We start from the raw sequence: 24,784 nt of genomic DNA on the forward strand, positions 1-24,784 counted from the left end.
AGGGAAGTGTCCCAATGTACTCAGAGATTCCAGGAAGAAAGGATAAGTCCCAAAGCTCAGAAGGTCAGATTTTTGCAAGTTCCACTCCTCCTGCATAATCACGAGGACAGACCCTTTAATCAGAAGCTAGATTCAATGACATATAAGTGGGGTTCCTATTTGAGCTGTAGAAAAATTAATATATTTAATCTAGACCCTTCAATTACAAATATGAACAAATCAAGAATCACAAAACACTTATGAAAACAAGCAGCATGAATGCAACTCAACTAATTCAACAAACAGAAGCATTATCTGCCAAAGAAACAGAATTACTTGGGAATGTGTTGGGGAGAGAAAAGAAAGCAAAATGGTTAAAGAAAAATATTAAGTTACAATGTGTGGGAAGATCAAATTGAAGAATTCTCCCACTAGAAAAGGGCAATAGGAAAGTATGAGAAAACCACTATGAATCATAAAAGACTAAAATTTATAAGGTAATGGGAAATTCAGAAATAGAAAAAAAAAGTGGGGTGGGGGGGTAATGGTAAGATATGTACACATATAATACCTCAATAAAAAAATATATTAATAAAAAAAAAAGAAATAGAAAAAAAAGAATTAATAATAGGGAAAGAAGAAATCAATTTAAAAATAAAGAACCATAGATTTGGTCAATAAGCTGGCTTTTTCAAAGACCAATAAAAGTAGGCAAATACTTGGCTAGTCTAATTACGATAAGAGAAGACACACATAACATTAGAAATGCAATGAGAAAATAATTGCAGGCATAAAGATTAAAAAGAAAACACAAAGAACTTAAGCAGTGTTTAAATGCAACACTGTCCTGTTACCAAAATTAAGACTAGTTTTTAAGTTAAATGTTATTTATAAAATAAAATGTCTCTATAATACTTGGAATCAGCAAAATGTGGTGTTTAGAAAGCAGTAATCTTAAAGCTATCAATTTCTCACAAATTGTACAAGCCATGAAGAAGGAAGTGGTATCTCTTTCAATGGTTAGCCTACTAAAATGGCAAAATACTTCTTAAATATAAATCTATCTCTAACTTTCTACAATATAGTTCAGTATGTGAAGCAAATTTAATAAAACACACGGTATTTACCCACCTATATTCTGTTCTAAAAGCTTTCTAGAATTGTTTTACATAAGCATTTCTACCAAGTTTTAAAATTAAATAAACTAGTCTTAATAAATTAGAACTAGAGCTTATTTTAATATTAAAAATCCTTTGTAAGCACATTTGGTGGTATATTCATGCCAATTCAACAAACTGAATTCCCTTTTGAAAATGGCAGGTAAATTAAGTTTTCATAAGATGTTAAAAATTATTTCTGCAAGAATTTTATAGATAAAATAATTATTTCCCTAGGACACCATGCTGCACAATTTACAGAATCCAGGATATGATAAACAAAATCTCATTCTATGTGCATTTGGAAAGATTTAAGTGTAACTTCAAAGGAAGTCCCTAAAAGTTAGATTACTTCTAATGTACTTGCAGTAGAGCAGCAAAATTCTTTAAAAAAATACATTTCCAAGGAGTGATATAGAAAAAAAGAACCTACTGAAATTGGATCAACTCAGGTTTCTTTGAGGTTACATTTTGACACAACTATTTTCACACAACTGACTGGACCATGATAGCTGAGTTCTTCTTGTAAACCATTAGTTATGTCAATCAGAAAACTGTTTCCTATAATATGACTATTGCTGTCAATACCTTAGCTCTAACTAATATTTTGAAATTCTAATTTGGTTATACTGAATCCAAGAAGAAAAGAAACATTTCGAGGTGCTCAGTTAACTTAGTCAACATTAATTGAGTGCTTATAGGCCACACATAATGTTAGATCAGTGGTTCTCAACCTTCCTAATGCCGCGACCCTTTAATACAGTTCCTCATGTTGTGGTGATCCCCAACCATAAAATTATCTTCGTTGCTACTTCATAACTGTAATTTTGCTACTGTCAATGAATCGTAATGTAAATATCTGTGTTTTCCGATGGTCTTAGGCTCTACAGCAGCAGTTCTCAACCTGTGGGTCGCAACTGTAGAGCCTAAGACCATCGGAAAACACAGATATTTACATTACAATTCATAACAGTAGCAAAATTACAGTTATGAAGTAGCAACGAAAATAATTTTATAGTTGGGGGTCACCACAACATGAGGAACTGTATTAAAGGGTCGCGGCATTAAAAAGGTTGAGAACTACTGTGTTAGATGTTGAAGAATACAGAGATACTCTCTTTCCCCCCAAAATTCAATCTGGTAGAGTAGAATACAACGTGTAAACATGTGTATGAAGCACAAGGGTAAGAACACTAGGAAGGAGTCGGTTAGATGATGCAGCACAGTGAGTGGTTAAGGACCTGTACTCGGCCACTTAACTAGTCCTGAAAACCTGAGTAAATGACTTACCCTCCCCAGGCAGTGTCTTCCACCTGCTAAGAGGAGAACAACAATGGTGTCTATCTATCTCACAGGGTTGTTGCTGTTAAATAATACATGGGAAATTCCCAGAACAATACTTCCTATTGCATTATTAACATGGAGGGAGTACAGGAAAGGAGTAAAGTGTTTTAACTCTTTCTTTGATGGAGATGGCAGGGTGACGAGATGGGAAAGAAGGGAGACACCGGTGGAAGGCACCCTAATACAAATAACCAAACTTGGCTCCTCCTACTGAAGTTCTTGAATGCACGGTCAACATTTCACACCTTGAAACAAAATGGGGAGCTGTATTTTCCAAAGCATTCTTAGGGAGACTCTAAGCTTGGCGTCAACAAAGGGAAAGGACAGGCACAGTGGAGGAGCAGGGCAATGAAGGAACCCCATTCGCAAGAGCTCCCCCCCATTCTGGCCGAACCACCACCAAGTTCTTTCCAGAGATACTGGCTATTTGTCCTGCATGGGGGAGGGGTCCTAACACGGATGTTGAGTGAGAGGCTGAGGTAAATCTGGTTCTTCATAACAGAACTAAAGGAGGCGGGGGTGCAGGAAAAGACTGTCCAGGAGTGAATACACTAAAGCAGTGTTTCTCAAACAGGAAACTCTTGGCATTTGGGGAGCAAATATTCTTTTTGCACAGGACTGGTCTCCACCAGATGCCTGTATGTTTCATAATTATGAAAACCAAACTTCCCTCACACCCTTCCTAACACTCCAGGAGCAGTACCACTGTCTCCCCTTCTGTTCTGCCAACTTAAAGCATTGCATTAATATTAATATTAATGTGTTCTATCTCGGTAAGTTCTTAATTTAGCTATTCTGAGGGCTCCCAGCTTGCTCACCTGCTCTTGCCTTCAAATGTAAAGGAGAAGCCTGCCTGAGGGCTGGCTCACCACTCAGTCCTACTCACGCCTCCCATTTCAGAGAGGGCTGCCTGCACAGCTACAGAGGAAATCCTCAACAGACAGACATTCTCGATGAACCAACCTAGTCCCTCACTTGTAAGTATAAGCCAAGTATTCTAGATCACCAGACATTTGAAGAAAATATCAGTGACAGTAGACAGAGCTGAAAAGACTAAACTAGGGGGGAAACAGATGGTGCTGAGAACAGAACTTTACAACTTATTTTTACGAGCATTCTCAGAGGTCTGTGAGAGACTATTACACTCTTAAAGGAATGGGCCAATAAGAGGGAGAAAATGGAGCAAAGAAGAAGTTCCTGGCAATTAAAAATCTTGTCACACTGTTTAAAAATCAAACATCACACTAAATGACAGAAGAAAATTGAAACTGCTAATAGGAAAAGCAAGTCAGAGTAAACTCCCAAATGCAGAACAAAGAGGAAAAGATGGAAAATATGAAAAAACTGAAAACATAGGCCAAGTCCAACAGGACCTATCAGGAGCTTCACAAGACAAGACCAGAGACAAGACGGGAAAGAAATAGCTGAAGAAATAATAGAAAAAAGCCCCTGCGTTTTTTGGTTTTATTTTGTTAATTTTCACTTGAGGATATTTTTCCATTAATTTCTAGAGAGAGTGGAAGGGAGAGGGAGCGACAGAGAGAGAGAAGCATCAATGTGAGAGAGAAAGACACTGATTGGTTGCCTTCCCAGGGCGGAGGACAGAGCCTGCATCAGAGGTACATGCCATTGAATGGAATCAAACCTGGGAGCCTTCAGCATGTGGGCCAACGCTCTATCCACTTGGCCAAACTGGCTTGGGCAAAACATCCCTGAGTTTTAAACGACAAACAAAACTTCAGGATGGAAGGCTTGCCAAGTGCAGAGCAGACAGAATGAAAAGGAGCCAAACGTGGACACATCTATAAAAACCCCAGGCCCGGCCGGCATGGCTCAGTGGTTAACATATTGCATATTCCTTCTTCCTATTCTTATCCCCCAAATACTCCTGCACAATTCTGTTACTTACCATGCCTATGAACCAGGAGGTCACGGTTCAATACCCAGTCAGGGCACATGCCTGGGTTGCGGGCTCGATTCCCAGTAGAAGGCATGTAGGAGGCAGCCCATCAATTATTCTCTCTCATCACTGATGTTTCTCTCTCTCTCTCCCTCTCCTTTCATCTCTGAAATTAATAAAAATATATTTAACAAAACAAACAAGCAAACAAACAGAAAACAACAAAGAAAGCTATAAAACATGGACAAAAGAGTAACTGATTTAGCAGACCCAAAGTGGCCAAACTCTAAAGTAGCTGCTAGGAAAGCAGAAAATTCCATTTATAAAACAAAATCTTCCAAAGGCTCAGGAATTAGGAGCACAAGTTACCTGAGGTGAGGTGAACTACAGTCGAGAGACCAGGTAATACTAGGTCAGTATTCATCAGCCAACTGCAGTTGCCTTTCTCTATTCCTGTATTTCCATTGTCTTGGAATTACTACCTATTTGCTTAGGTTTTCATTATACTACTTATCAACAATTCAACCCCATTCTCCTTGCAGGGTAATAATTGCTGGCCCCTCACCCTCCCTCACACAGGACTGAAAAATAGAGGTTTACATTCTGGAGAAAGTAAGATAAAAAGTGTACAGGTCAATGAACTCATATGGGAAATGGGACCGCGGAATACTGAGACAACACCTTCACCCGCTTCACCCCTTTGACTACCAAAGCATTTGGCCCGGCCTTTACCTTCCAGGCAGATGTGAAGGGTATATGCTCGAGAATATGACCAGCCTGAGAGGAAAGACACAGACATCAAGGTCAGGTATTAAGCCCAAATAATCCAGTCACAGAATGGCTACAGAGGAGCTCAACATGCAAACAGAGCTTCCCCACTCTTAACGACGAGCTAATAACCCTGGGATATTAGATGCCGAGAAAAGCCTGCAACATGAAAGATAGACAAGAACAAACAACCAAACAGGTAAAATCGACTTGAAACTATTCAGAGTGAAGAAAACAGCCAGTAAATATCTCAGAGAAATAAGAGAATATTGTATTCATGAAATGACAGTAAGACTGGTATAGAAGAACACCCAGAGGAAACAAAAGAGCTTAGAAATAGAAAAGCAAAAGGAGAAATAAAAAATGATTAAAACTGAAAAATCAAGAGTTAGCAACATAAGCATGCCATTTACTGATACGGAGCTAAATACAAGAAAATCAGCTAAAAGTTCAAAGTGCCAGCCTTCGGGGAGCAAGAAATACAGATAAAGAGAACTGAGGAGCATTGTTAGTCCTTCACCTCTACGCATTAACAATTAAAGAAATTAAAACCTACAAAAATACATCTCTCATGTGTAAAGAGTAAACTGTTTAAATGCAGAAAAATCAGAATTGTAAGCATTCTTCTAAAATTAAAAGCCTGGGGAAGACCAAGTTATCCTTGGATGACACGTTTTATTATATTCTTCTTTGTATGTATTATGGCATGACATATATTTTAGTAACACATTCCACTAAAATATAATGTGTAAAATCTATATTTAAAAATCTATGAGTATTTTCAATTTTTAAAACATGTATATTCTCTATATTCATAGGTATAAAGATTTAACTTAAAAGAAAATTCTTTAGTTGATCTTAATTCATCATAAAACTGCTTCCATTCACTGCCATGTTTATCTAGTGTCAACCCACATGATTGTCCTTAACTCACACACTACCAGGTCCACTCCAATGAGGAACTGCAGCTAAAAGTCACTGATCTATAATCAAACATAATTCAGATTATAGCACTATGTTAAACTAACATGAGACAGATCTCTCTATCTAAAAAATATTTTATAAACTTCTAGATTAGCTATCAAATTACAATATTTTATTCTTATCTCAGCACTCAAGCTGGTCTTCAATTTTACTTACACCAGCTTTTGAAGCACTGAGCAAAACACCACATACAAGTATATAAAGACACTGCATAAAAAATAAGCACGTAACATTTTTGTTGATGGAAACATTCTCTTCTCAAAGATATAACGCTGCTCAATCATGCCCTCCGGATAGGAATGCTCTGTCAGAAGACAGGGGAACACAGGCTCCCCATGTAAGGGGTCTTTGTACGAAATGTCAAAATATAGTTTACAAAAAAAAAATTAAAAAGATCCTATATAATAAAAGGCTAATATGCAAATTGACCAAACAGCAGAACAACCAGTCGCTATGACACACACTGACCACCAGGGGGCGGATGCTCGACGCAGGAGCTGCCCCCGGTCGGTGTGCTCTCACAGGGGGAGCACCGCTCCACCAGAAGCTGGGCTCATGGCTGGCGAGCGCAGCGGCGGTGGCAGGAGCCTCTCCCATCTCTGCGGCAGCACTAGGGATGTCCGACTGACGGCTTAGTCCTGCTCCCCACGGGACTAAGCTGTCAGTCGTACATCCCCCAAGGGCTCCCGGACTGCAAGAGGGCGCAGGCCAGGCTGAGGGACCCCCCCCCACCCCGCCCTGAATGCACGATTTTCGTGCACCAGACCTCTAGTATATATATATAGTTTAAATGTTAGAAAACTTTGATTCCATGTGTCCACACGAAAACCTTACATAGAATAGCCTTACTAATTATTTAACAAAGATTTAGAAATTTAGCAAGTCCAAAGAGGTACTATACAGCCTATCCAAAAGGAGAGATTATTTTAGGCTTTAACCTCACATTTCTTATCTGGAAGACTTCCCGGCTGTAAGAAAGAAACTTAAGGAATATGCAATATGTTCAAAGTGGTGAAAAAGCACTCTAAGTAGATGAAATGACAATTGAACACTAGTACTATTTTAATCTTTCTCATTGCAAATTTCCCGATGGCAAGCATGAACACCAGACCAACTGGATATCCTTGCCAGCCCCTCACGTCTAGCAATTAAGGATTGAGTGGATAGGTATTTTGAGAACGTTGGTAACAAAAATGAACTAACAATATTGTAATCAGTGTAGTTTTTTCATAAATCTTCAAAAGGTTACATAAAGATATTGTTTCAAATATTGCAGAATATTGTACAAGTCATTTTCTATAATGACAGTTTCCTGCTTTAACAGAACTTCCTTTATATGCTTTGTTAGGTCTGATAAAATGGCATTAATGGTGTAGTTTACATTTAGACTCAGTGAAAAGAGTCCCCAGTGGCCTGGCTATCAGGCACTCATTTCAATATAGGCCGCCCAGGACAAAATGGCCGGGGAATCCAGTTGGTCTTCATACCCCCTCACCGCTCATTCCCACAGCTCTTTCCTCCAACTCAGCGCCCTTCTTCCTATGCTTATCCCCCGATTTTTCAATATGCTCAAATTTCCCTGGATCTCCAAAAATCAAGGTCCCAAATATTGCTGCACAATTCTATTACTTACCATTTCTAGGGTTTCTCTCACATCCCTCTATTTAAAACATTTATTACACTAACTAAATTGTCTGCAGATGATTTTGACAGAAGGGAAAGGGAAAAAGAGGCTATCATTTATTGGTTAGCGATTCCCAGCCACTTGTAGAATCAAACATACCAGCGCTTCCTTACCGTCTTCTCAAATCTCAGAAGAAAATATATCCTCTCCTCCGCCACGGGGCTGCTGCCTATGCAAGAAGCAAGTCCCACCAACCCACTGTGGGACCATGACCCAAGGGTTATCCTTCTACTGTTAACTTCAGTATTTTTCTTTAATACTCGCACATTTATAAATGTGCTAACATCTTCATCCTTCAGTAATAATTTCTTAAAAGCCCTATTTTGAATCCCCCTTCCTTCTTAAGTCACAGCCTCTCTCTCCTTTTCTCCAGCACACTGGGTATCATTTACTTGGTTCTCCACCTTCCCCATCTCAGCCACTGCTGTCTTCCTACAGCTACACCCTGGACTTTCTACAGGAAGTTCAGGAACGGCCTACTCACACGTCCTGCTGAGGACAGACCTTCACTACTGACAGTGCCCTCCGGTTCTCATTCTTTACCTGAGCGATCCCGTTCACTTCTAGGGCTTCAGCTAGTTCCCATGAGTAGGATTTCCAACTGAGTTACAGGTCTCACCTTTCTCGGATACCTTCTTAACATACGTCCCCTGGGAGTCCCAAAGTCTTTATCGTTTTCAAAACTCCTCACCCTAACTACTCCTCACACTGTAGATTCTAGCTCTCCTTATTATGACATCACCTCCCACCCATTCTCCAAAGCTTAAAACCTCAGAATCATCGGTTTTTCTCTTCTCCCTACCCTCCAGACATCTACTTCTGCCCCAAATCTTTCCTTTCTCTTTAATGTTTCATTAGTCTCAAATTCATCCTCAACACCATTTCCACTCTCCAACTTCTGGTTTAGTTTTTATCTTGCTTTGTCTGAACTATTTTAAAAGCCTCTTAATTGGTCTACTAATCTCCAATCTTTCTCCACCCTAGTCCCTGCTCCAGACTATATCCGTAAGTATTCTGGTTAAAGTGCAGAACTCAGCCAGAGAAAAGTTAGACATACATTCTTTTTTAAACAACTCAAATAAATCGTGTTGTTCTTAATCTGCTCTCACAATGTAGTAGCCCTGCTTTGAATAAATTTGTATTAACCTAACCACTAACAAAGCCGGTCAAAGCCTCATTATTTTATTACAGGAAAATATGTAGAAGTGTAACTGAATCAGCAGAATTATCTGAAAGTGCTTTTACACAACTAAGAAACACAAAACATGACTACAGAATCATGGTCCAGATGCTATTAAATATTCAAATTTGAATCTTTTTTAGTATCTCAAAACTAGATTTTAGGTTTATTTTTTTCTAGATAACAGTTTATATATGCACTTACAAATACCTAGAATTCATAATACCGCCATCCATCTAGCTCAGTTGGTTAGAGTGTCGTCCCTATGTGCCAAGGTTGTGGGTTTGACCCCCCAGTCAGGGCACATACAAGAGTCAACCAATAAATGCATAAGTAAGTGGAACAACAAATCAATGTTTCTCTTCCCTCCTTCCTCTCTCTCTAAAATCAATAAAATAAAAAGTAAAGGGAGAAAGAGCTATCCTGCTCATTAAACACAGATCCTTCCTTCAGAGCACCAAGGACAGAAGCCGTGCACATGACTACTGCGGAATTCCTAGACTCAGATATTTCTCAGGTAGTGTGTCTCCAGAATTAAAGCAGGCTTACTGATGCTGGTTGTGTGCTCATGCAATGAGGACCTGACACCTCTTTGGGGAGGCAGCAGCTGCAACACCATGCTCTCCATGGCTGGCAGAAGCCCAAGGAAGGACTCAAGATTCCCCAAAGAACGTATATGCATGTATGTATAACGGATGGACAGAGACAATAGTGTGGTGAAGGCCTGGTGTGTGTGTGGCGGGGGGAGGAGGAGTTAAAGGTGAGGGCGAGGACATCCGTAATACTTTCAACAATAAAGATAAATTGTAAAAAAAAACAATAAGCATGCACATTTGAAGTGGTGGGGTAGGACAGTTCTGGGGTGCAGTTCAAAAATATATCACTTGGTAAACTAATGAATCCTATTGTCAACAACTGATCTATCTACACAGAACAGACTAATGGTCACCAGAGGGGACAGGGATTAGGGAGTGGTACACCTAAAACTAATATGTAAGTAGAAAAAACAACAATTGATCTATCAATGAGGTAGATCAGTTTTAGATCGACGGAAGGCCAATCAATGAAACATTTCCACTGATGACAATCAAAGATTAAGATACAATTGATGTGTACTAGAAGGAGACAGGAACTATTTACAACAAAGAAAATTCAGAACACATCCACACTCACTCGCACCCAGGCATGCATGCAATTTGGACCCACCATCCTGACTGCTATGGAGAAGTTTCCTCATACTTTGGTTTCCATCACTGCTCCTTTATGGCATATAGGATTGCTAGCATACACAGGCTTATTGCACTTACGTTTTACTAAATGGCCAATGTGTTTAGAGCAACATCAAACTGAGTTAGGTTAAGGAAAAATGAAGTGGTTCTTTGAAAATATTCCCCTTTCTCCATTAGTGATATATTCATTCAATTTTTATCTTTATATTCCAATGAGTTATTTTGTTCTGTTTGACACAACAATAAAACCAAACAAAAATCCTTGCATTCTTTGTTTCATTCTAGAATTTCAATGTTTTTCACTTATTATGAAACCATGATAAACCATTTTGTATGTAGTTGTTATATGTAGGAGAATTTTATCAATAAGCAGGAATATATTCAATTCCAAAAAAATACTACCAGATGCTCTTTTCTTTAAGTGAAGCATTTAATTTAAGCTTCTTGCATATAGAAAAATTAGAACAGGTTCAAATACCGTCAGAAAAAATTCTTGCATAAAATAGCTAGAACCAACACTCCCAGAAAAAAACCTGGACTCAAGAACTAGCTCAACCCAGGAAGCACCTTGAGCACATGAAAAGCCCTCATGCAAAAGAAAGTACTTAAGACAAGAGGCCTTCAGAATATGGAAATAGGGTGATTCCTTAAGAAATAAACTGTCAAAGGAAACACAAGACAAATAAACTTAGCAGAGAAAAGGCCACCCTAAGAGGAAATAGTTAAACGTATTTGGAAATATTTGTCTAAGCAAAGTGTCTAAGATATATCCTAGGATAAGAACACAATAAAACAAACAAACAAAACAGTGACAATCAAGTTCACTGTGAGCTGTTGGAACAGAGTGTGTTAACAGAAGGACAGTATCTGGTCAAGCCTAGAAAAAAGGGAGTAATAAATTGACCCAGGTCTCTCAATTTCCCAGGGAGAACTTGTCTACTCTGTATCCCAGGGTTCTCAGTCTTGGCACTACTGACATATTGGGCCAGATAATTCCTCGTTATGGAGAGCCATCCAATGAATTGTTTTTAAAGCATCCCTGACCTCTACCTCCTAGATGCTAGTATGCACCCTCATCCCCACCCCAACTGTGACAATCAAAAAATGTCTTCAGATGTTACCAAATGTCCCATGGGGGGCAAAACTGCCCCCTTAAAAATCAGTGGTATATTCCAAATAATGCAATTAGATGCACCAAGCTAATATAGTTTGATATTTCTAGCATCAAAATCATTCTGCTTTTTTTGCTCATCTAGTAAATGTCTCATAATAATTTAGCTTTCTAGAGAAAAGTGTGGTCATGTTGCAAGAGGTATATACTATACAGTTCTTTGGTGAAATTAAAAAAACACCTTTATGTTTTCTGATAATAAAAATCACACACTGCTCATATTTCCCTACAACTTCTAATATTGTTTTAAGTATATGTCATGCATTTGGACATTATAAAAATTGTTAATTCTTATAAAAATTGTTATTCCTTGTTTAATATTCTGATCTTCCTTACCACTATCAGTATCTTGATTTTCTAAGTTTCCCCTTTTCCTACTTTATACAGTTCCTCTGCCCCTCTCCACTACAACACCCACACAGATCGTCTGTCATCATTACTGTAAATTGAAAGTTGACAGTATTATCATGCAGGATAAATGAAATGAATTAATACCCAGGTAAATGGTCTTAAAAGAACATTTTTATTTTTTAATAATAATGTAGTTGGGAACACCTGCTTAAATCTGGGTAATATAACAACTTATTTTAAAAAATAAGAATCTAAATGAACCTTTACAACACGGTCAGGGCTTATTTTGTTCCCAAGCCCTGAAAATCTATGGACTGTCCTTTACCTAGGAATCCCTTAGAAACTTCAAAATAGCTCTACATGCCATTTGATTGGCCATGGTGAGCTCACTCTTTCCCTATATTCATCTTTCCCTCCCCTTCCCCCTGCCACCACAGTCTTTCAAGTCCTCACCTTTAAATCATTACCTCACTTTTAAATTATCACTGCAAGGCTTTGCCCACTTATTGTCTCTTTCACGGTGGTCCACTCAACATAAGACTATCGTTCTAGTACACAGATCATGTTAAAATATCGTTTTAACCACAACAGTGCATTAGAAAAACATGGCTTTCTGTCAGTTGGGAATGTTTAAATTTCTCTTAAAAATTTAGCTTTCTATCTAGTCAACCTAATTCCTCTATTCTCTAATATAAACTGTTTTAACCAAATTGATCTACTTCCTATACACACAACCACATATCTCACTCCCGTTTAAAATGTCTTCACTCATGTTACTTCAAGCACTATTCTTCTTTTTCTTCTTCTTGGCTATTCAATGCCTAATCAAATTATAGCCTACTTCTTGCTTTTTTAAGAGTCAAAGTTTTAGAGCTACAAGGGATCTCAAAATTTATTCAAATGAGTAGCAAGTCCTTTCTCCACAATGAGAATTTCTTTTCCTACACTCTTTCACAACTTATAGTCTGCTGCCTGTGGTAAAATATTCCTTATATGCTAATCTGTGTTTCTTCCCAGTTTATCCAACAACTAGGAGCCCAGTGCACAAATTGGTGCACTTTGAAAGGAACTGTGGGAAGCGAGGCTGCAGCAGGCACAGGGGCGGGTCTCGGCCCACCCTCCATGCCCCACCCGGCTCCTCTCCCGCAGCCCCTGGTCCTGTCTGCTGGCAGCCCCACTCCTACTGCCGCCGCTCCCACATGCTGATGGCACCAGCCCCGCTTGCACCCGCTGATGGCACGGAGTGACTGGGGCCAGTGCCAGCAGCGGGTGAGAGCGGTGGCTGCTGCCTTGACCACCCCCAGGAGCAGGGGCAGGTGGAGAAGCCCTCAGGGGTGATCAGGACCAGCAGCCGCCACTTGCACCTGCTGATGGCGTGGAGTGATCGGGACCAGCACCTGGCACCGGCAGCGGGAGCGAGCAGGGCTGGCACTGGCAGTGGGTGTGAGCGGTGGCTCCAGCGCCAGCAGCAGGTGCAAGTGCCAGGCTGGACTGCAACACGCAGGAGCAAAGCATTTTCAGTAACCACCAGAGGCTCGCCCCAATGACAGCGACTGGAGCCCCACCTTGGTCAGGCATCCCCGCTCACCTGCTCCACCATCCTGCCGTGGACAACACCCTCCATGTCCCACACACACCTCCTGGTGGTCAGCACACGTTATAGCGACCAGTTGTTCAGTTGTTCTAGTGTTCCACCATTTGGTCTAGTTACATATTAGCCTTTTATTATATAGGACTTGAGGAGCAGTACACGAAATTCGTGCACAGAAGGGGGTATATGTCCCTCAGCCCAGCCTGCACCCTCTTCAATATGGGACAATCCCAACTGCTCACCTGCCTGTCTTCCTGATTGCCCCTAACCACTTCTGCCTGCCTGATCACCCACTAACCACTCCCCTGCCAGCCTGATTGATGCCTAACTGCTCCCCTGCCAGCCCAATTGCCCCTAACTGCCCTCCCCTGTAGGCCTGGTCCCCCCTAACTGCTCTCCCCTGCAGGCCTGGTCCCCCCCAACTGCTCTCCCCTGCAGGCCTGGGTCCCCCCGAACTGCCCTTCCCTGCAGGCCCGGTCGCCCCCAACTTTCCTCCTCTGCTGCCTGCTGACCCCTAACTGTCCTCCCCTGCAGGCTTGATCGCCCACAACTGTCCTCCCTTGCAGGCCTGGTCCCTCCCCTGCTGGCCATCTGTGGCAGCCATCTTATGTCCACATGAGGGCAGCCATCTTGTATGTTGGAGTGATGGTCAATTTGCATATTACTCTTTTATTAGATAGGATAGAGGCCTGGTGCATGGGTGGGGGCCGGCTGGTTTGCCCTGAAGGGTGTCCCAGATCAGGATGGGGGTTCCCTTGGGGCATGGGGTGGCCTGGGCGAGGGGCCTGTGGTGATTTGCAGGCCGGCCACGCCCCCTGGCAGACCCAAGCGGAGGCCCTGGTATCTAGGATTTATTTATCTTCTATAATTGAAACTTTGTAGCCTTGAGCGGAGGCTAGGGCAGGCCAGGGCAGGTGGAAAGCTTGGCCTCCTCCATCGCCGGGGAAACCCAAGCCTCCTGTTCGCTCCGTGGCCGCAACCATGTTGGTTGGGTTAATTTGCATACTCGCTCCTGATTGATTTGTGGGCGTGGCTTGTGGGTGTAGCAGAGGTACAGTCAATTTGCATATTACTCTTTTATTAAATAGGATAAGTATTAAGCATTGCCTATGATCACGTGACAATACTTGGCTTAGAGGATACAAAGACAGTTTCTTTCCTCAAATACACTATACAAAGTAACCCTTTTAATATGTGAATTTCTGCTATATACACAGATTTACTTTTGGTGAAAATTTCTACAAATTCTAAGTTTCTCTTTACGGAGATATCTTGGGAAAGAGGGAACTGAAGATAAAAGAAAAGGGAAATAAAGAGATAGCAGAGTAGGAGGTGAAGATATTTGCAGTGCACTCTTAGAAGCAGAGACAGACCAATCTCCATCCTTCAACCTGGAATAGTCTGTTGGGAAGAAGAGGAAGGAGATGAGAATGAGAAAGACAGACAGAGCCAAGTCAGTGTTACATTATGTTATGTTCTGAGTACTGCTGAAATTATCATGAGTGGAAAGAACTATAAATACCCACTTGGCTGTAGCAAGCTGAGTTAAATAAAGGTTACTAAAAGCATTATTTTTTTTAACTCTCAAACATCCAAGTTATGCTATCTCTAGAACCACCACTGGAACCATAAGTTGGGAGTCAGTAACTTCTAAGTAAAAAAAAGAAAGGCTCTGAATAAGACACCCTACCTAATAAGTGCTTCTTAGAATGATGAGCACCCCCTCCAACCCCAGGCTGGAAATCCTGAAAGTAGTGGTAAATGAAAACTAACTGTACAGTACCTGGTATTTCCAAATTGAACTGCATTAAATGTCATTATCTGTTTGACATATTTTACTTAATGTATTAACTGGGTGAACATTAAAAGTTTATAAAAATTTTTAAAGGTTCATTCACAATCTCAGGCTACTTTTCCCCATAACATCCTAAATTCCTTCAGGGAAAATTTCTCTACCTTGGGGTTTTCGAGAACCTAATGCTAAGGATGGCATGGGCATACTGTGACAACTTTGCCTATTTACCTCACATGGTGTTCCAACCTTCTTTAAAAACGTGCTTTAAATTGTTTTCAGTTATCCCCCATTCCAAAAGATTACTAGTTTTAAAAAGAAAATGGAAAACATCTGAATCAATTTATATAAAAATGTGCATGACCATTGTTTAATTTCTAAAATAAGCAACTTCAATTAGTTAAATTTAACTCAGTTACCAAAGTTTCTTATACCAAAGTCTCAGATAGAAGGTTATTTAATAGATGAATAGAAAGGCAAATGATCCCTAGCCGGTTTGGTTTGGCTCAGTGGATTGAGTGTCAGCCTGTGGACCAAAGGGTCCCAGGTTCAATTCCAGTGAAGGGCACATACCTTGGTTGTATCCTCCCCCGCCAGGGCCCTGGTTGGGGCTTGTGCAGGAGGCAACCAATAGATGTGTTTCTCTCACACCGATTGTATGTTTCTCTCTGTCTCTCCCTAAAAAAAATAAAAATCAATGGGAAAATATCCTCAGGTGAGGATTAACAACAGTAAAGGCAAATGATTTTATTTCTGTAATGCTAAATTTTTTATAAAACGTTTTATTATACAGGGTGAGGCAAAAGTAGGTTTATAATTGTTCCTATAGAAAATATTACAACAATAAATTATAATAAACTATGTTTTGTATATTCATAACTGTAAGCCTACTTTTGCCCCACCCTGTAGATATACCAACATGCATATTGTAGGTAAAATAAAAGGACAAATCCACTTAAAGACAGCCACATTCATTCAAAACAGTAAAGAATTCCTATCACAACATGTGATAATGGACCATTATAAACATATTGAAAGTACGGTCATTTTATTTTCTTTAAAAAAATTTTTTTTAGAGAAACACCTATGTGTGAGAGAAGCATTGATAAATTACCTCCCGCACGTGCCCCAACCTAGCATCGAACCCGCAACCCAGGTATGTACCCTGACCAGGAATCAAACCGGCCTCCTTTTGGTGTACAGGACGACACTCCAACCGAGCCACACCGGCAGGGCAGTAAGTATGGTAGTTTTCTTCATTCAAAATAAAACGCTACATTATCAAACACCACTTACTTCTGTAGTCCTTTAAGGAGGGGAGCAGGAGGGAAAATTGGGACTGTGTGAATTTTTTAAAAATCTTTAGATTATGTTGGGAGAAATTTTTGAGGTCACATAGTCATCTTTCCATCCAATATTTAATTTGCTTTTTAAACACACTGAAATGTCATGTAAAAATAAGACATAATCTTATTCAACAGCACAAAATTTATTGGATTACTTTAAAAGCAAAGGTCTTTTTAAAAATATTTACTAAATAAAACAGCTCTTATATTGGACAGAAAAAAGTAAAGGTTATGAACTCAGCAAACGAAAACATGTTTACTCAACAAATAGTATCCGCTGTACACAACACTGCACCCGACAGTAAGAGAAGGAAAGGATACTGCCTCTTACTGAAAACGTCAAGGGTACCAAACTCCCTGCTGGACACTGTGCTTATGATATGCAATTAAAATTGTAAACCAACCCCATCAAGCAGACATTACAATCCCTGTTTTAGAGATGAGGTATATTGAGTTTGGTAGTAACAACTATGACTAAGCTCCAAGCTCTTGGCATCCAGAGGAAAAAATAAGGACTTGCAACAGTAAACCCAGGCACCTATGTGCAAAGCTCAAATGAGTGAAAACACACAAACCAGTCATTTATATGATGCGTACTGTACTGGCAGTTATGTGTTCTGTTCTAATTTGTCCTGTACTGAAGAGATAAACTGTGGATGAGACCAGCACGACAGCTTCTGGGCGGAGGCAAGCCCGAACACTTAATAGTAGAGAAGAAACAAGGGGGCAAAGGAGAGTATGAAATTGGGTAAAGCAATGGAAATCGACTAGCTGTTTGCACAGGTGCCAACCTGGCCGAAGTAGAGACTGTGGTGAGACAAACCAAGTTCTAGGGTTCGAGTTATCTAAATGGTGCAGAACCCTAAAAGCTATGCTGATTGATTTGGCTATAAAACAGAATATTTATAGGACTCATTATTTTACAAAATATTGGCTCTTGGGGACTTTAAACATATAAACATGCTCTGGCCCCATATCAGACCTCCTAAATCAGAACCCTGTGGCATCGGGCAGCTCTGAAAGATTCTGATGCCCCCTTAAGGGGAGAATCCCCGTACCAGAGTCAGTTCCTGGTAAAAATGACCGGCAGAACAAAAATATCACAAAGTAAGTGCTGTATCTTCAAAGTATGTCTTCAAATAAATCAGCTTAGCATGTCCCTAGGTTAAAACTCCTCCCAAGAGGTAGCCTCTCTGGGCCCCACTACACACTGTCCCTAAACTAAACCCTTCACGTTTCCTCCTAAGCTTATGGCCCTTGATCTGCTCAGTGTCCTTTTCCTCACACTTTCCAACAGTTTTTTCTAGAAAAGTTCCATTCATCTTCAGCTGTCCTCCCCACCTTTTCACAACATTTATCCAACCCAACTAAGAGCTAACAATATTTTATAAAACAAAGGAACCATATGAAAGTAAAGTTCCATTAATATACTATGTAATAACTTATAAAACTGCTCTATTGACCATTTATTGTAATAAAATCCTAAGTACATTTACAAGTGAAATTCTAAATCATTTTTTACAGATTTCCCAAAACATAAAATTATGAAGTGGCTCTATAAAAGGCTAATAAGCTAAGCTCCTTCACTTCAATCTTTACTTAAGGGCTACTAAGTAGCTAACAAAGTGGAGGTTCTGAAAGATACAAAGTATATGGAAATCTCAGTGATACAGACACAAATTCCACCAGTACTAGGGTGGAAAACAGGTGATCTGGAAACGGCTACTAAATACGGACAGGGACGAGATGATGATGATGATGATGATGCATGGACACAATGACTTGCTGCCTTTACCCTCACCTGGGTTCATGACTAAAGCCAAGATGAAAGTAACACAAGTTAGTGTTCGAAAACATAAGTGGTACTTGAGTTCTTTCCTCTCCCACAAATACCTACATCAATTATGCATATTCCCAGGTATTTCTATTTACCTTAGTACTCTTCAGAAATTTTGATCACATCAAATTCTATTGATTTATATTTCTTTTTAAAAAATATATATTTTATTGATTTTTAAGAGAGAGGGACAGAGAGCCACAAACATCGATGAGAGAGAAACATCGATCAGCTGCCTCCTGCACACCCCCCACTGGGGATGTGCCCGCAACCAAGGTACATGCCCTTGACCGGAATCGAACCTGGGACCCTTGAGTCCGCAGGCCGACGCTCTATCCACTGAGCCAAACCGGTTTCGGCTGATTTATATTTCTACCAGTAATGTGAGAAAGCACCTGTTAGTCTATATCAGGCGTCCTCAAACTACGGCCGCGGGCCACATGCGGGTGTTTTTGCCGTTTTGTTTTTTTACTTCAAAATAAGATATGTGCAGTGTGCATAGGAATTTGTTCATAGTTGTTTTTTTTTAAACTATAGTCCGGCCCTCCAACGGTCTGAGGGACAGTGAATTGGCTTCCTGTTTAAGAAGTTTGAGGACCCCTGGTCTATATCCTCTTCAAATGCACTATCAAAAAATTTTTTTTCATTACCAAACTTTTTGATCTGTCAATCTAATAGGTGAAAACAGTATCTTGTAGTTTTAATTTATGGTATTTATATATCTGTGAGGTTGAACAGCTTTATATATGCTTAAGAACCATTTGGATTTCCTTCTCTGCGAATTATTTGTTCATGATCTTTTCCCACTTTATGGTTGATCTTTTTTTTTTTTAATCAATGTATAGGTACTCTTAGCCTTTTGTCTGTATTACAAGCTGCAAATATTTTTCTCAGTTCCTGCATTATCGCCATGCTATTTTCATTGACTGTTTCTTTCCTTTATATATGCTTTACTGTCCTCAACCAAATTGTACATTCCTCCCATAAAAGAAATAACCTTTCTTTTGAGTATCACCAAGGAGCATGCTTTCCTATCTTCCGACCTCATATACCAGCAAAATCTAAGAGAAGGGAAACTTGCTTTTTCGGGGGTGGTCAAGTGTGAATATTAATTGTCACTGGGGCACCTACTTGGGTTGCCGCTCCAATCCCAGTTCACATGGTCACAGCAAGTACAACCCAGTTCTAATAATACAACACCGTTTCTGAAGAGGGGAGGGAGAGGTGCTGGAGGAATGTTTCCTGTTGTCTGGGTGGGTACAGGGAATACTCAGTAGCTGTTGGTGGCATATTTTCCATTAAGAGGACTAGGAAGGGGTGCTCGGCAGCAAGAGCAGAAATGAAGGAAAAGCACAGCGAGGAACAGAGAGATCAAGTGTATGGTGCTGTCACTGGAGTCCCCAGTCACAACCGCTGGATTCCATGAGACACACCCTGCATCTTTACCAAAAATGTCTCCTCCTGCTTATCCCAGTCAGGTGGGTTTCTATTACTTACAGCCAAAATTAGCCTACTTAACACCACTACCACCTACTCATTCCATAAAGGGACATTTAACACCAAAACCTCAGGAAGAACAGAACCTCAAACTTTTTTTTGCTGTTGTTGTTTAAAGGGGAATGTTTATTGAATGGTAGTAGCTGTGTACCAGGAACAGATCTAAGTCCTTGAATTATGGCGTTAAACAGAAAGGATAAAACCACTCTTTTCTCATGGGGCTGACATTCTAGAGAAATCATACGGATAATAAAATAAACTCCAGTTATGTTGCAGAAAAACATTTAAAAAGGGGTGTTGGGAAATGAGGACAGTGTCATTTTGAAAGGGTGGTTAGATAATACTGCTTGTCTGAAAAGGAAATATTTGAGTGGAAACCTGAAATGATGAAAAGAAGCCAGTCGTGTAATGTTTTAGGAAGAGAAGTGCAGGCAGAAGGAACAGGACGAGGTCAGAAACAAGCCATGACGTTCCTGAGGGACATTCCTGAGGGACGTACCAGAAGGGCAGTGCCATGGAACACCGTGAACAAGGGGGTGCCAAAGAACTGGCAGAGGCGGAATCGACCCAAGAGGAAAAGGTGTAAGGTGGTGCAGTAAGTAGGGATCTGATCAGGTATAGAAACGAGCAGGCAGTGGAAAGGATCTGAAAATAACTTGAGCTTTATGAAAAACTCACTATATTATCTTTAATTTTCATTTTGCCTCCCATCGGTGATAACTTTAACACCCAGGTCTTTAGAAATTATCATCCCCAAGTATTTGGCACAATCCTGAGATTAGCCAGGAATGAGCATTTCCTATGCAGAAAATCGCTCTTCTCATACACTTTGAATTTTTTTTTTTTAACTTTAGAACAAAATCAAAGCCATCTGAAAGGAAACAAGAAGAATCTAGGATAACAGGATGACAGAAACTACTTTAAATTCTATCTGGTTTATTATATTACAAATGAATCTACTATGAACAAGACTACGAAGGTAAAGGAAGAGCATTAAAAGTTAAGTTCTAGGCCCCAGTAAACATAGCATCCTTTGTTAACTGAGTTCACTATTACTGAGTTGGATATTACCGTGGTTAAAAACTGTCAGATGAGAAAAAGTGAAAACCAGACCTCTGACTTTAGAAGAGCCACGGATTACTGGTCAACAAAGTTTCAAGTTTTAATAGTATCTCTATTACTATGATAAGGAAGAACTTCCCCCACGTGGTGAAATTAAGTACACCAGATGCTTCAAAATCGCTCCTCGGAAAGCTTCTGAGACCAGAGACAAATCGGTTTACGGAGTTTTAGATGGAGTACACCCCACAGAAGAGGGATGTTCTCTCCAGACCTTCCCAGAGAACCAAGTGTGTACACCAAGCCAGTAATTACACCTACACTGCTGCTAAGACAAATGTCGGTCAAGTCAGATCTTTGAAAGCTCTAACGTATTCATGAATCTCCTCTTTCACTGTGTTAGATATTTAGGTAGCCCACTTAACGGCAGACCGGAAAGTAGGCTGTTATTAATAACACAATCTATAAAGGGAGGTACTCTGTGAGTGATGTGAGCTAACGAAATAAAAGTCATTACACACCTTGATCAAGACTTGATTCTGAGTGCAACCTCCTCAACACATTTCCAGCAGTTTGGCAAGGTGCCCAGGGGTGATCAGCAGCTGGTGCTTGTAGGGAGGGATGTGGTCTACCTGAATTGTAAAGTCTCCCCCCAGTGGTCACATACAGATAACAGACAGAGCAGATCACTGCAGCTTCTGTGCAGCTGACCAAAAATACTCTAAGCAGAACCAGGTCCCCACAATGAAGAAATAAAGCCTTTAATTCAGTGCTGGCACCATATCAGTAAGAAGGTCTGTTATACTCATCTGCTCTTAGGACATTCATAAATGTGAAGACTATTTTTGGAAGGCAAGAAGCTACAGGTAAAACAAAGCTAGCATAATTTTTCTCAGTGTAATTTTTTAAAGAAATAACTTAAGAGTATTCTCAAACAGCACAATATTTGTTTTACTCTAATGGGCAGGTGTTCGTCCTTCCTGAAAGAAATAACAAGCACATCTCTTGGAAGTTAACCACACCCACCTGAAGTAGAGTTCTGATACAAATGTAGTCACTTACCAAATAAATCACCTTGGAAAAGAAAATTATTATCAGTAGTATATACCTAATGTCTAATTTGCAAAACAATACTTTTCAAAAACCACCTATAACTAGGTAATTTATAATAAAGTAAGTGATGTCAAAAATACAAATGGGTCCTCTTTTAATATTTATTTTCTTGGTGTTTTTGTAATTACCGTATTTTCTGGCGTATAAGACGACTTTTTAACCCAGGAAAATTTTCTATACACCCAGTCGTCTTATACGCCAGAAAATACAGCAGATATCCTTTGAATAGCACTATCCCTGTATTACTTGCAACTCACAGCAATAATTTGCTATTACTTTTAACAAAGCTTGGCTATCAAAAATGTGAAAGGGCCTTTAATTAAAATGTAGGTTGTCTTCTGCTAACCATCCATTATTAAATGGTGAAGTATACAAATAACCTTCAACAAATAAACAACTTCAACTTTTAAAAAGGCTTTTAAATAAGGTAACATAAACAGACAGGGTCTCACAACTACGATTTTCTTGGTTATCCCAAGCTAAGAAGAGGGAAGAAAGGGACAGCAGCCGGCTGTGTAGTCTTGTGGAATAATTTTAGCCTGAAATGAGACGCAGAAAAAAAAAAAAAAGCAAACTGCTCCCTCAAATGTTTAAGAAAAAATATGATTCATTTTTTAAAATCCAACAGTTGGCCTAGAGAAGAGCAAAAAAAAAAATGATTCTGTCTTGCATGGAGCTATCAGACTTGCTTACCTTAATTTTTCCAGTGTTTATTTAATCTAGAATGTTAAAAAAAATCATTTTGAAAGTCTAAATGGGAAAAGAATTAAGGTGGCATCAATCAGAAGACTTGTTTTTCATATATTCAGTGTCTATAGGACAAACAGAGCAACTAAAAGTAGTACCATGTGTACATTATGTAACCCTAGTCTACAATAAGCATGGACCTTAAAGAGTCACACATTCTGCAAACATGTATTTACACCCGTATTTAAATATATGATACATTTCAGATACAAATGACCTCAAAACGACACAACTCATAAAAGTTCTTTGTTGACTGCATTAAGGCCTCAGAAGGCATGACTATAACCAGGCCTGATGCCTGATCACTGCACAGTAGATGCCCGAAATGAGCAATAATTCTGTGAGGTCTGGGGCTGTTAGACCCAGGCCCCGCAAGCATCTCCGCATTGGGAACAGCGTGTTACCGCGCCCAATATATCCGCGGGACACAAGTTTCCGAACGACCATTTCAAAGACTTCACGGGAAGAAATGGCTGCTAAGTCATATTCCAGCTGAAGAGCATTTTAGCGCTCCTCCAAGGTTCCAAGCCACAGGAGCACTAATTCAGGAAGCAGAGAGTACAATCCCAACAATCCCCTAAGACGCAGGAAGGAGCAGAACGTGGCGAGCCTGACCTTAACAGGCCGCTGGTAAGTAATGCGGGGGATTTCCTGAGCCTCCCCATCACCTGCAATCCCCTCGCCTCCCGGCCGCACGCGAAGCCCCAGCTGATGGAAGGCGCAGGGATGAAATCCCAGGAGCGGGTGAGATGGAGGCGCAACTCCCAACAAAGTGTTAAAAAGTCCTTCTGCAGAATACACCCACCGGCCAACCCACATCCCGTCATCACACCGATCCCTCCGTGGGCTCCCTCCGGTCCCTTCGCCCGGCCAAAGACAACCCAAAACGCGGCGGCGAGCCCAGGCCACCTTTCTGGTTCCAGATCGCTGTGCCCAGGATGGGAAAGCACCGCGTGGGCAGCGACCGCCCCCGGGGCGGCGTGGGCGCGGCCCCCCACCCCTCCGGCCGACACCCCGGCGTCTCGCGCCCGGGAAGTGGCGGCAGGAGTTGCAGGAAGCCCCCTCTCTCCCGGGCACTGGGGGCCCGGCGCAGCCAGGAGCCGGCCCTCTCCGGACTGGCCCGAAGGTGTCGGCCACGGCCACGGCCACTGCCGCCGCCACCGCGGCGCGGCTCCCCATTCATGCCCGGCCGCCGCAGAGGGGCCGGCCCCGCGCCCCAGCCCCCGCCGGGCCCGCGGGGAGCGCGAGGGGAGAACCGGCGCGGCGGCCGGCAGCATGCGCCAGGCACGTTGTCGCGCTCCGGCCGCCCGCCCGCCCGCGCGCCGGGGAGCCGGGGGCCGGGGCCGGGGGCGCGGCGAAGGCGTCCCCTCCGCGCGGGCGGACTGGAGCGCCGGGCAGCCCTCCCCGCACCGCCAGCCCCGGCCCCCGGACTCCCCGGCCCCCGGACTCCCCGGCCCCCGGCGGCCCGAGCCCAGGTGCGGAGGGGGCGGGGCGGGCCCGGGTCCCGCGTGGCGCGCGGCGACCAGCAACAGGGCGCCCCCGCCCGACCCCGGCGCGCGGTGAGACCGTTACCCGAGCGACATGGGACCCCCGGCAACTCACCGGCTCGCACCTCGGCCGCCTCCGAGCCGCCGCCGGTCCTCTCGCCCGCCGCCGCCGCCGCCGCCGCCGCTCTCCTTCAGCCGCAGGCGCCGCCGCGCAGCCCCATCTACAAACTCCGGGCGCGGAGTTGGGGACGGGAAATGCGGCTCTCGCTCCCCGGCGCCGCCCCTCCCTCTCGCCCCGCTCCGCCTCGGCTCGGTCGCCCGCGCCGCCGCCGCCACCACGCGCGCGGCCGACCTCCCCGCGGCTGCCCTCCAGCTCCTCCCGCCGCCACTGGGGCGCGCTCCCTCCCTCCCTCCCTGCCCCGCGCGTGCGCCGGACGCCCGGGAGCGCGCGCTCGGGCGCGAGGGAGCGCCGCCGCCGCCCCCGGGAGGCCGGCCCCGCCCCTCGCCGCGCGGCGCCCAGGTGGAGGGAGCCCCTCCGAGCGCCCGCAGGCGGCGCCCCTGCCCGGCA

General features: G+C 42.2%; 1 protein-coding gene across 3 annotated transcripts in view; it reads right to left on the minus strand.

Annotated features, from left to right (window-relative positions):
* PALS2 (protein associated with LIN7 2, MAGUK p55 family member) overlaps positions 1-24,583 on the minus strand; it is a 60,708-nt gene extending 36,125 nt beyond the window's left edge. For all 3 annotated transcript variants that reach the window (XM_079786036.1, XM_079786033.1, XM_079786034.1), the window contains exon 1: positions 24,332-24,583. The gene's annotated coding sequence lies outside the window, so the exon portion shown is untranslated. The remainder of the gene's footprint in view (positions 1-24,331) is intronic.
* Between the last annotated feature and the right edge of the window lie 201 nt (positions 24,584-24,784).

The sequence above is a fragment of the Cnephaeus nilssonii genome (assembly GCF_951640355.1).
Source record: "Cnephaeus nilssonii genome assembly, chromosome: 12".
Lineage (NCBI taxonomy): Eukaryota > Metazoa > Chordata > Mammalia > Chiroptera > Vespertilionidae > Cnephaeus > Cnephaeus nilssonii.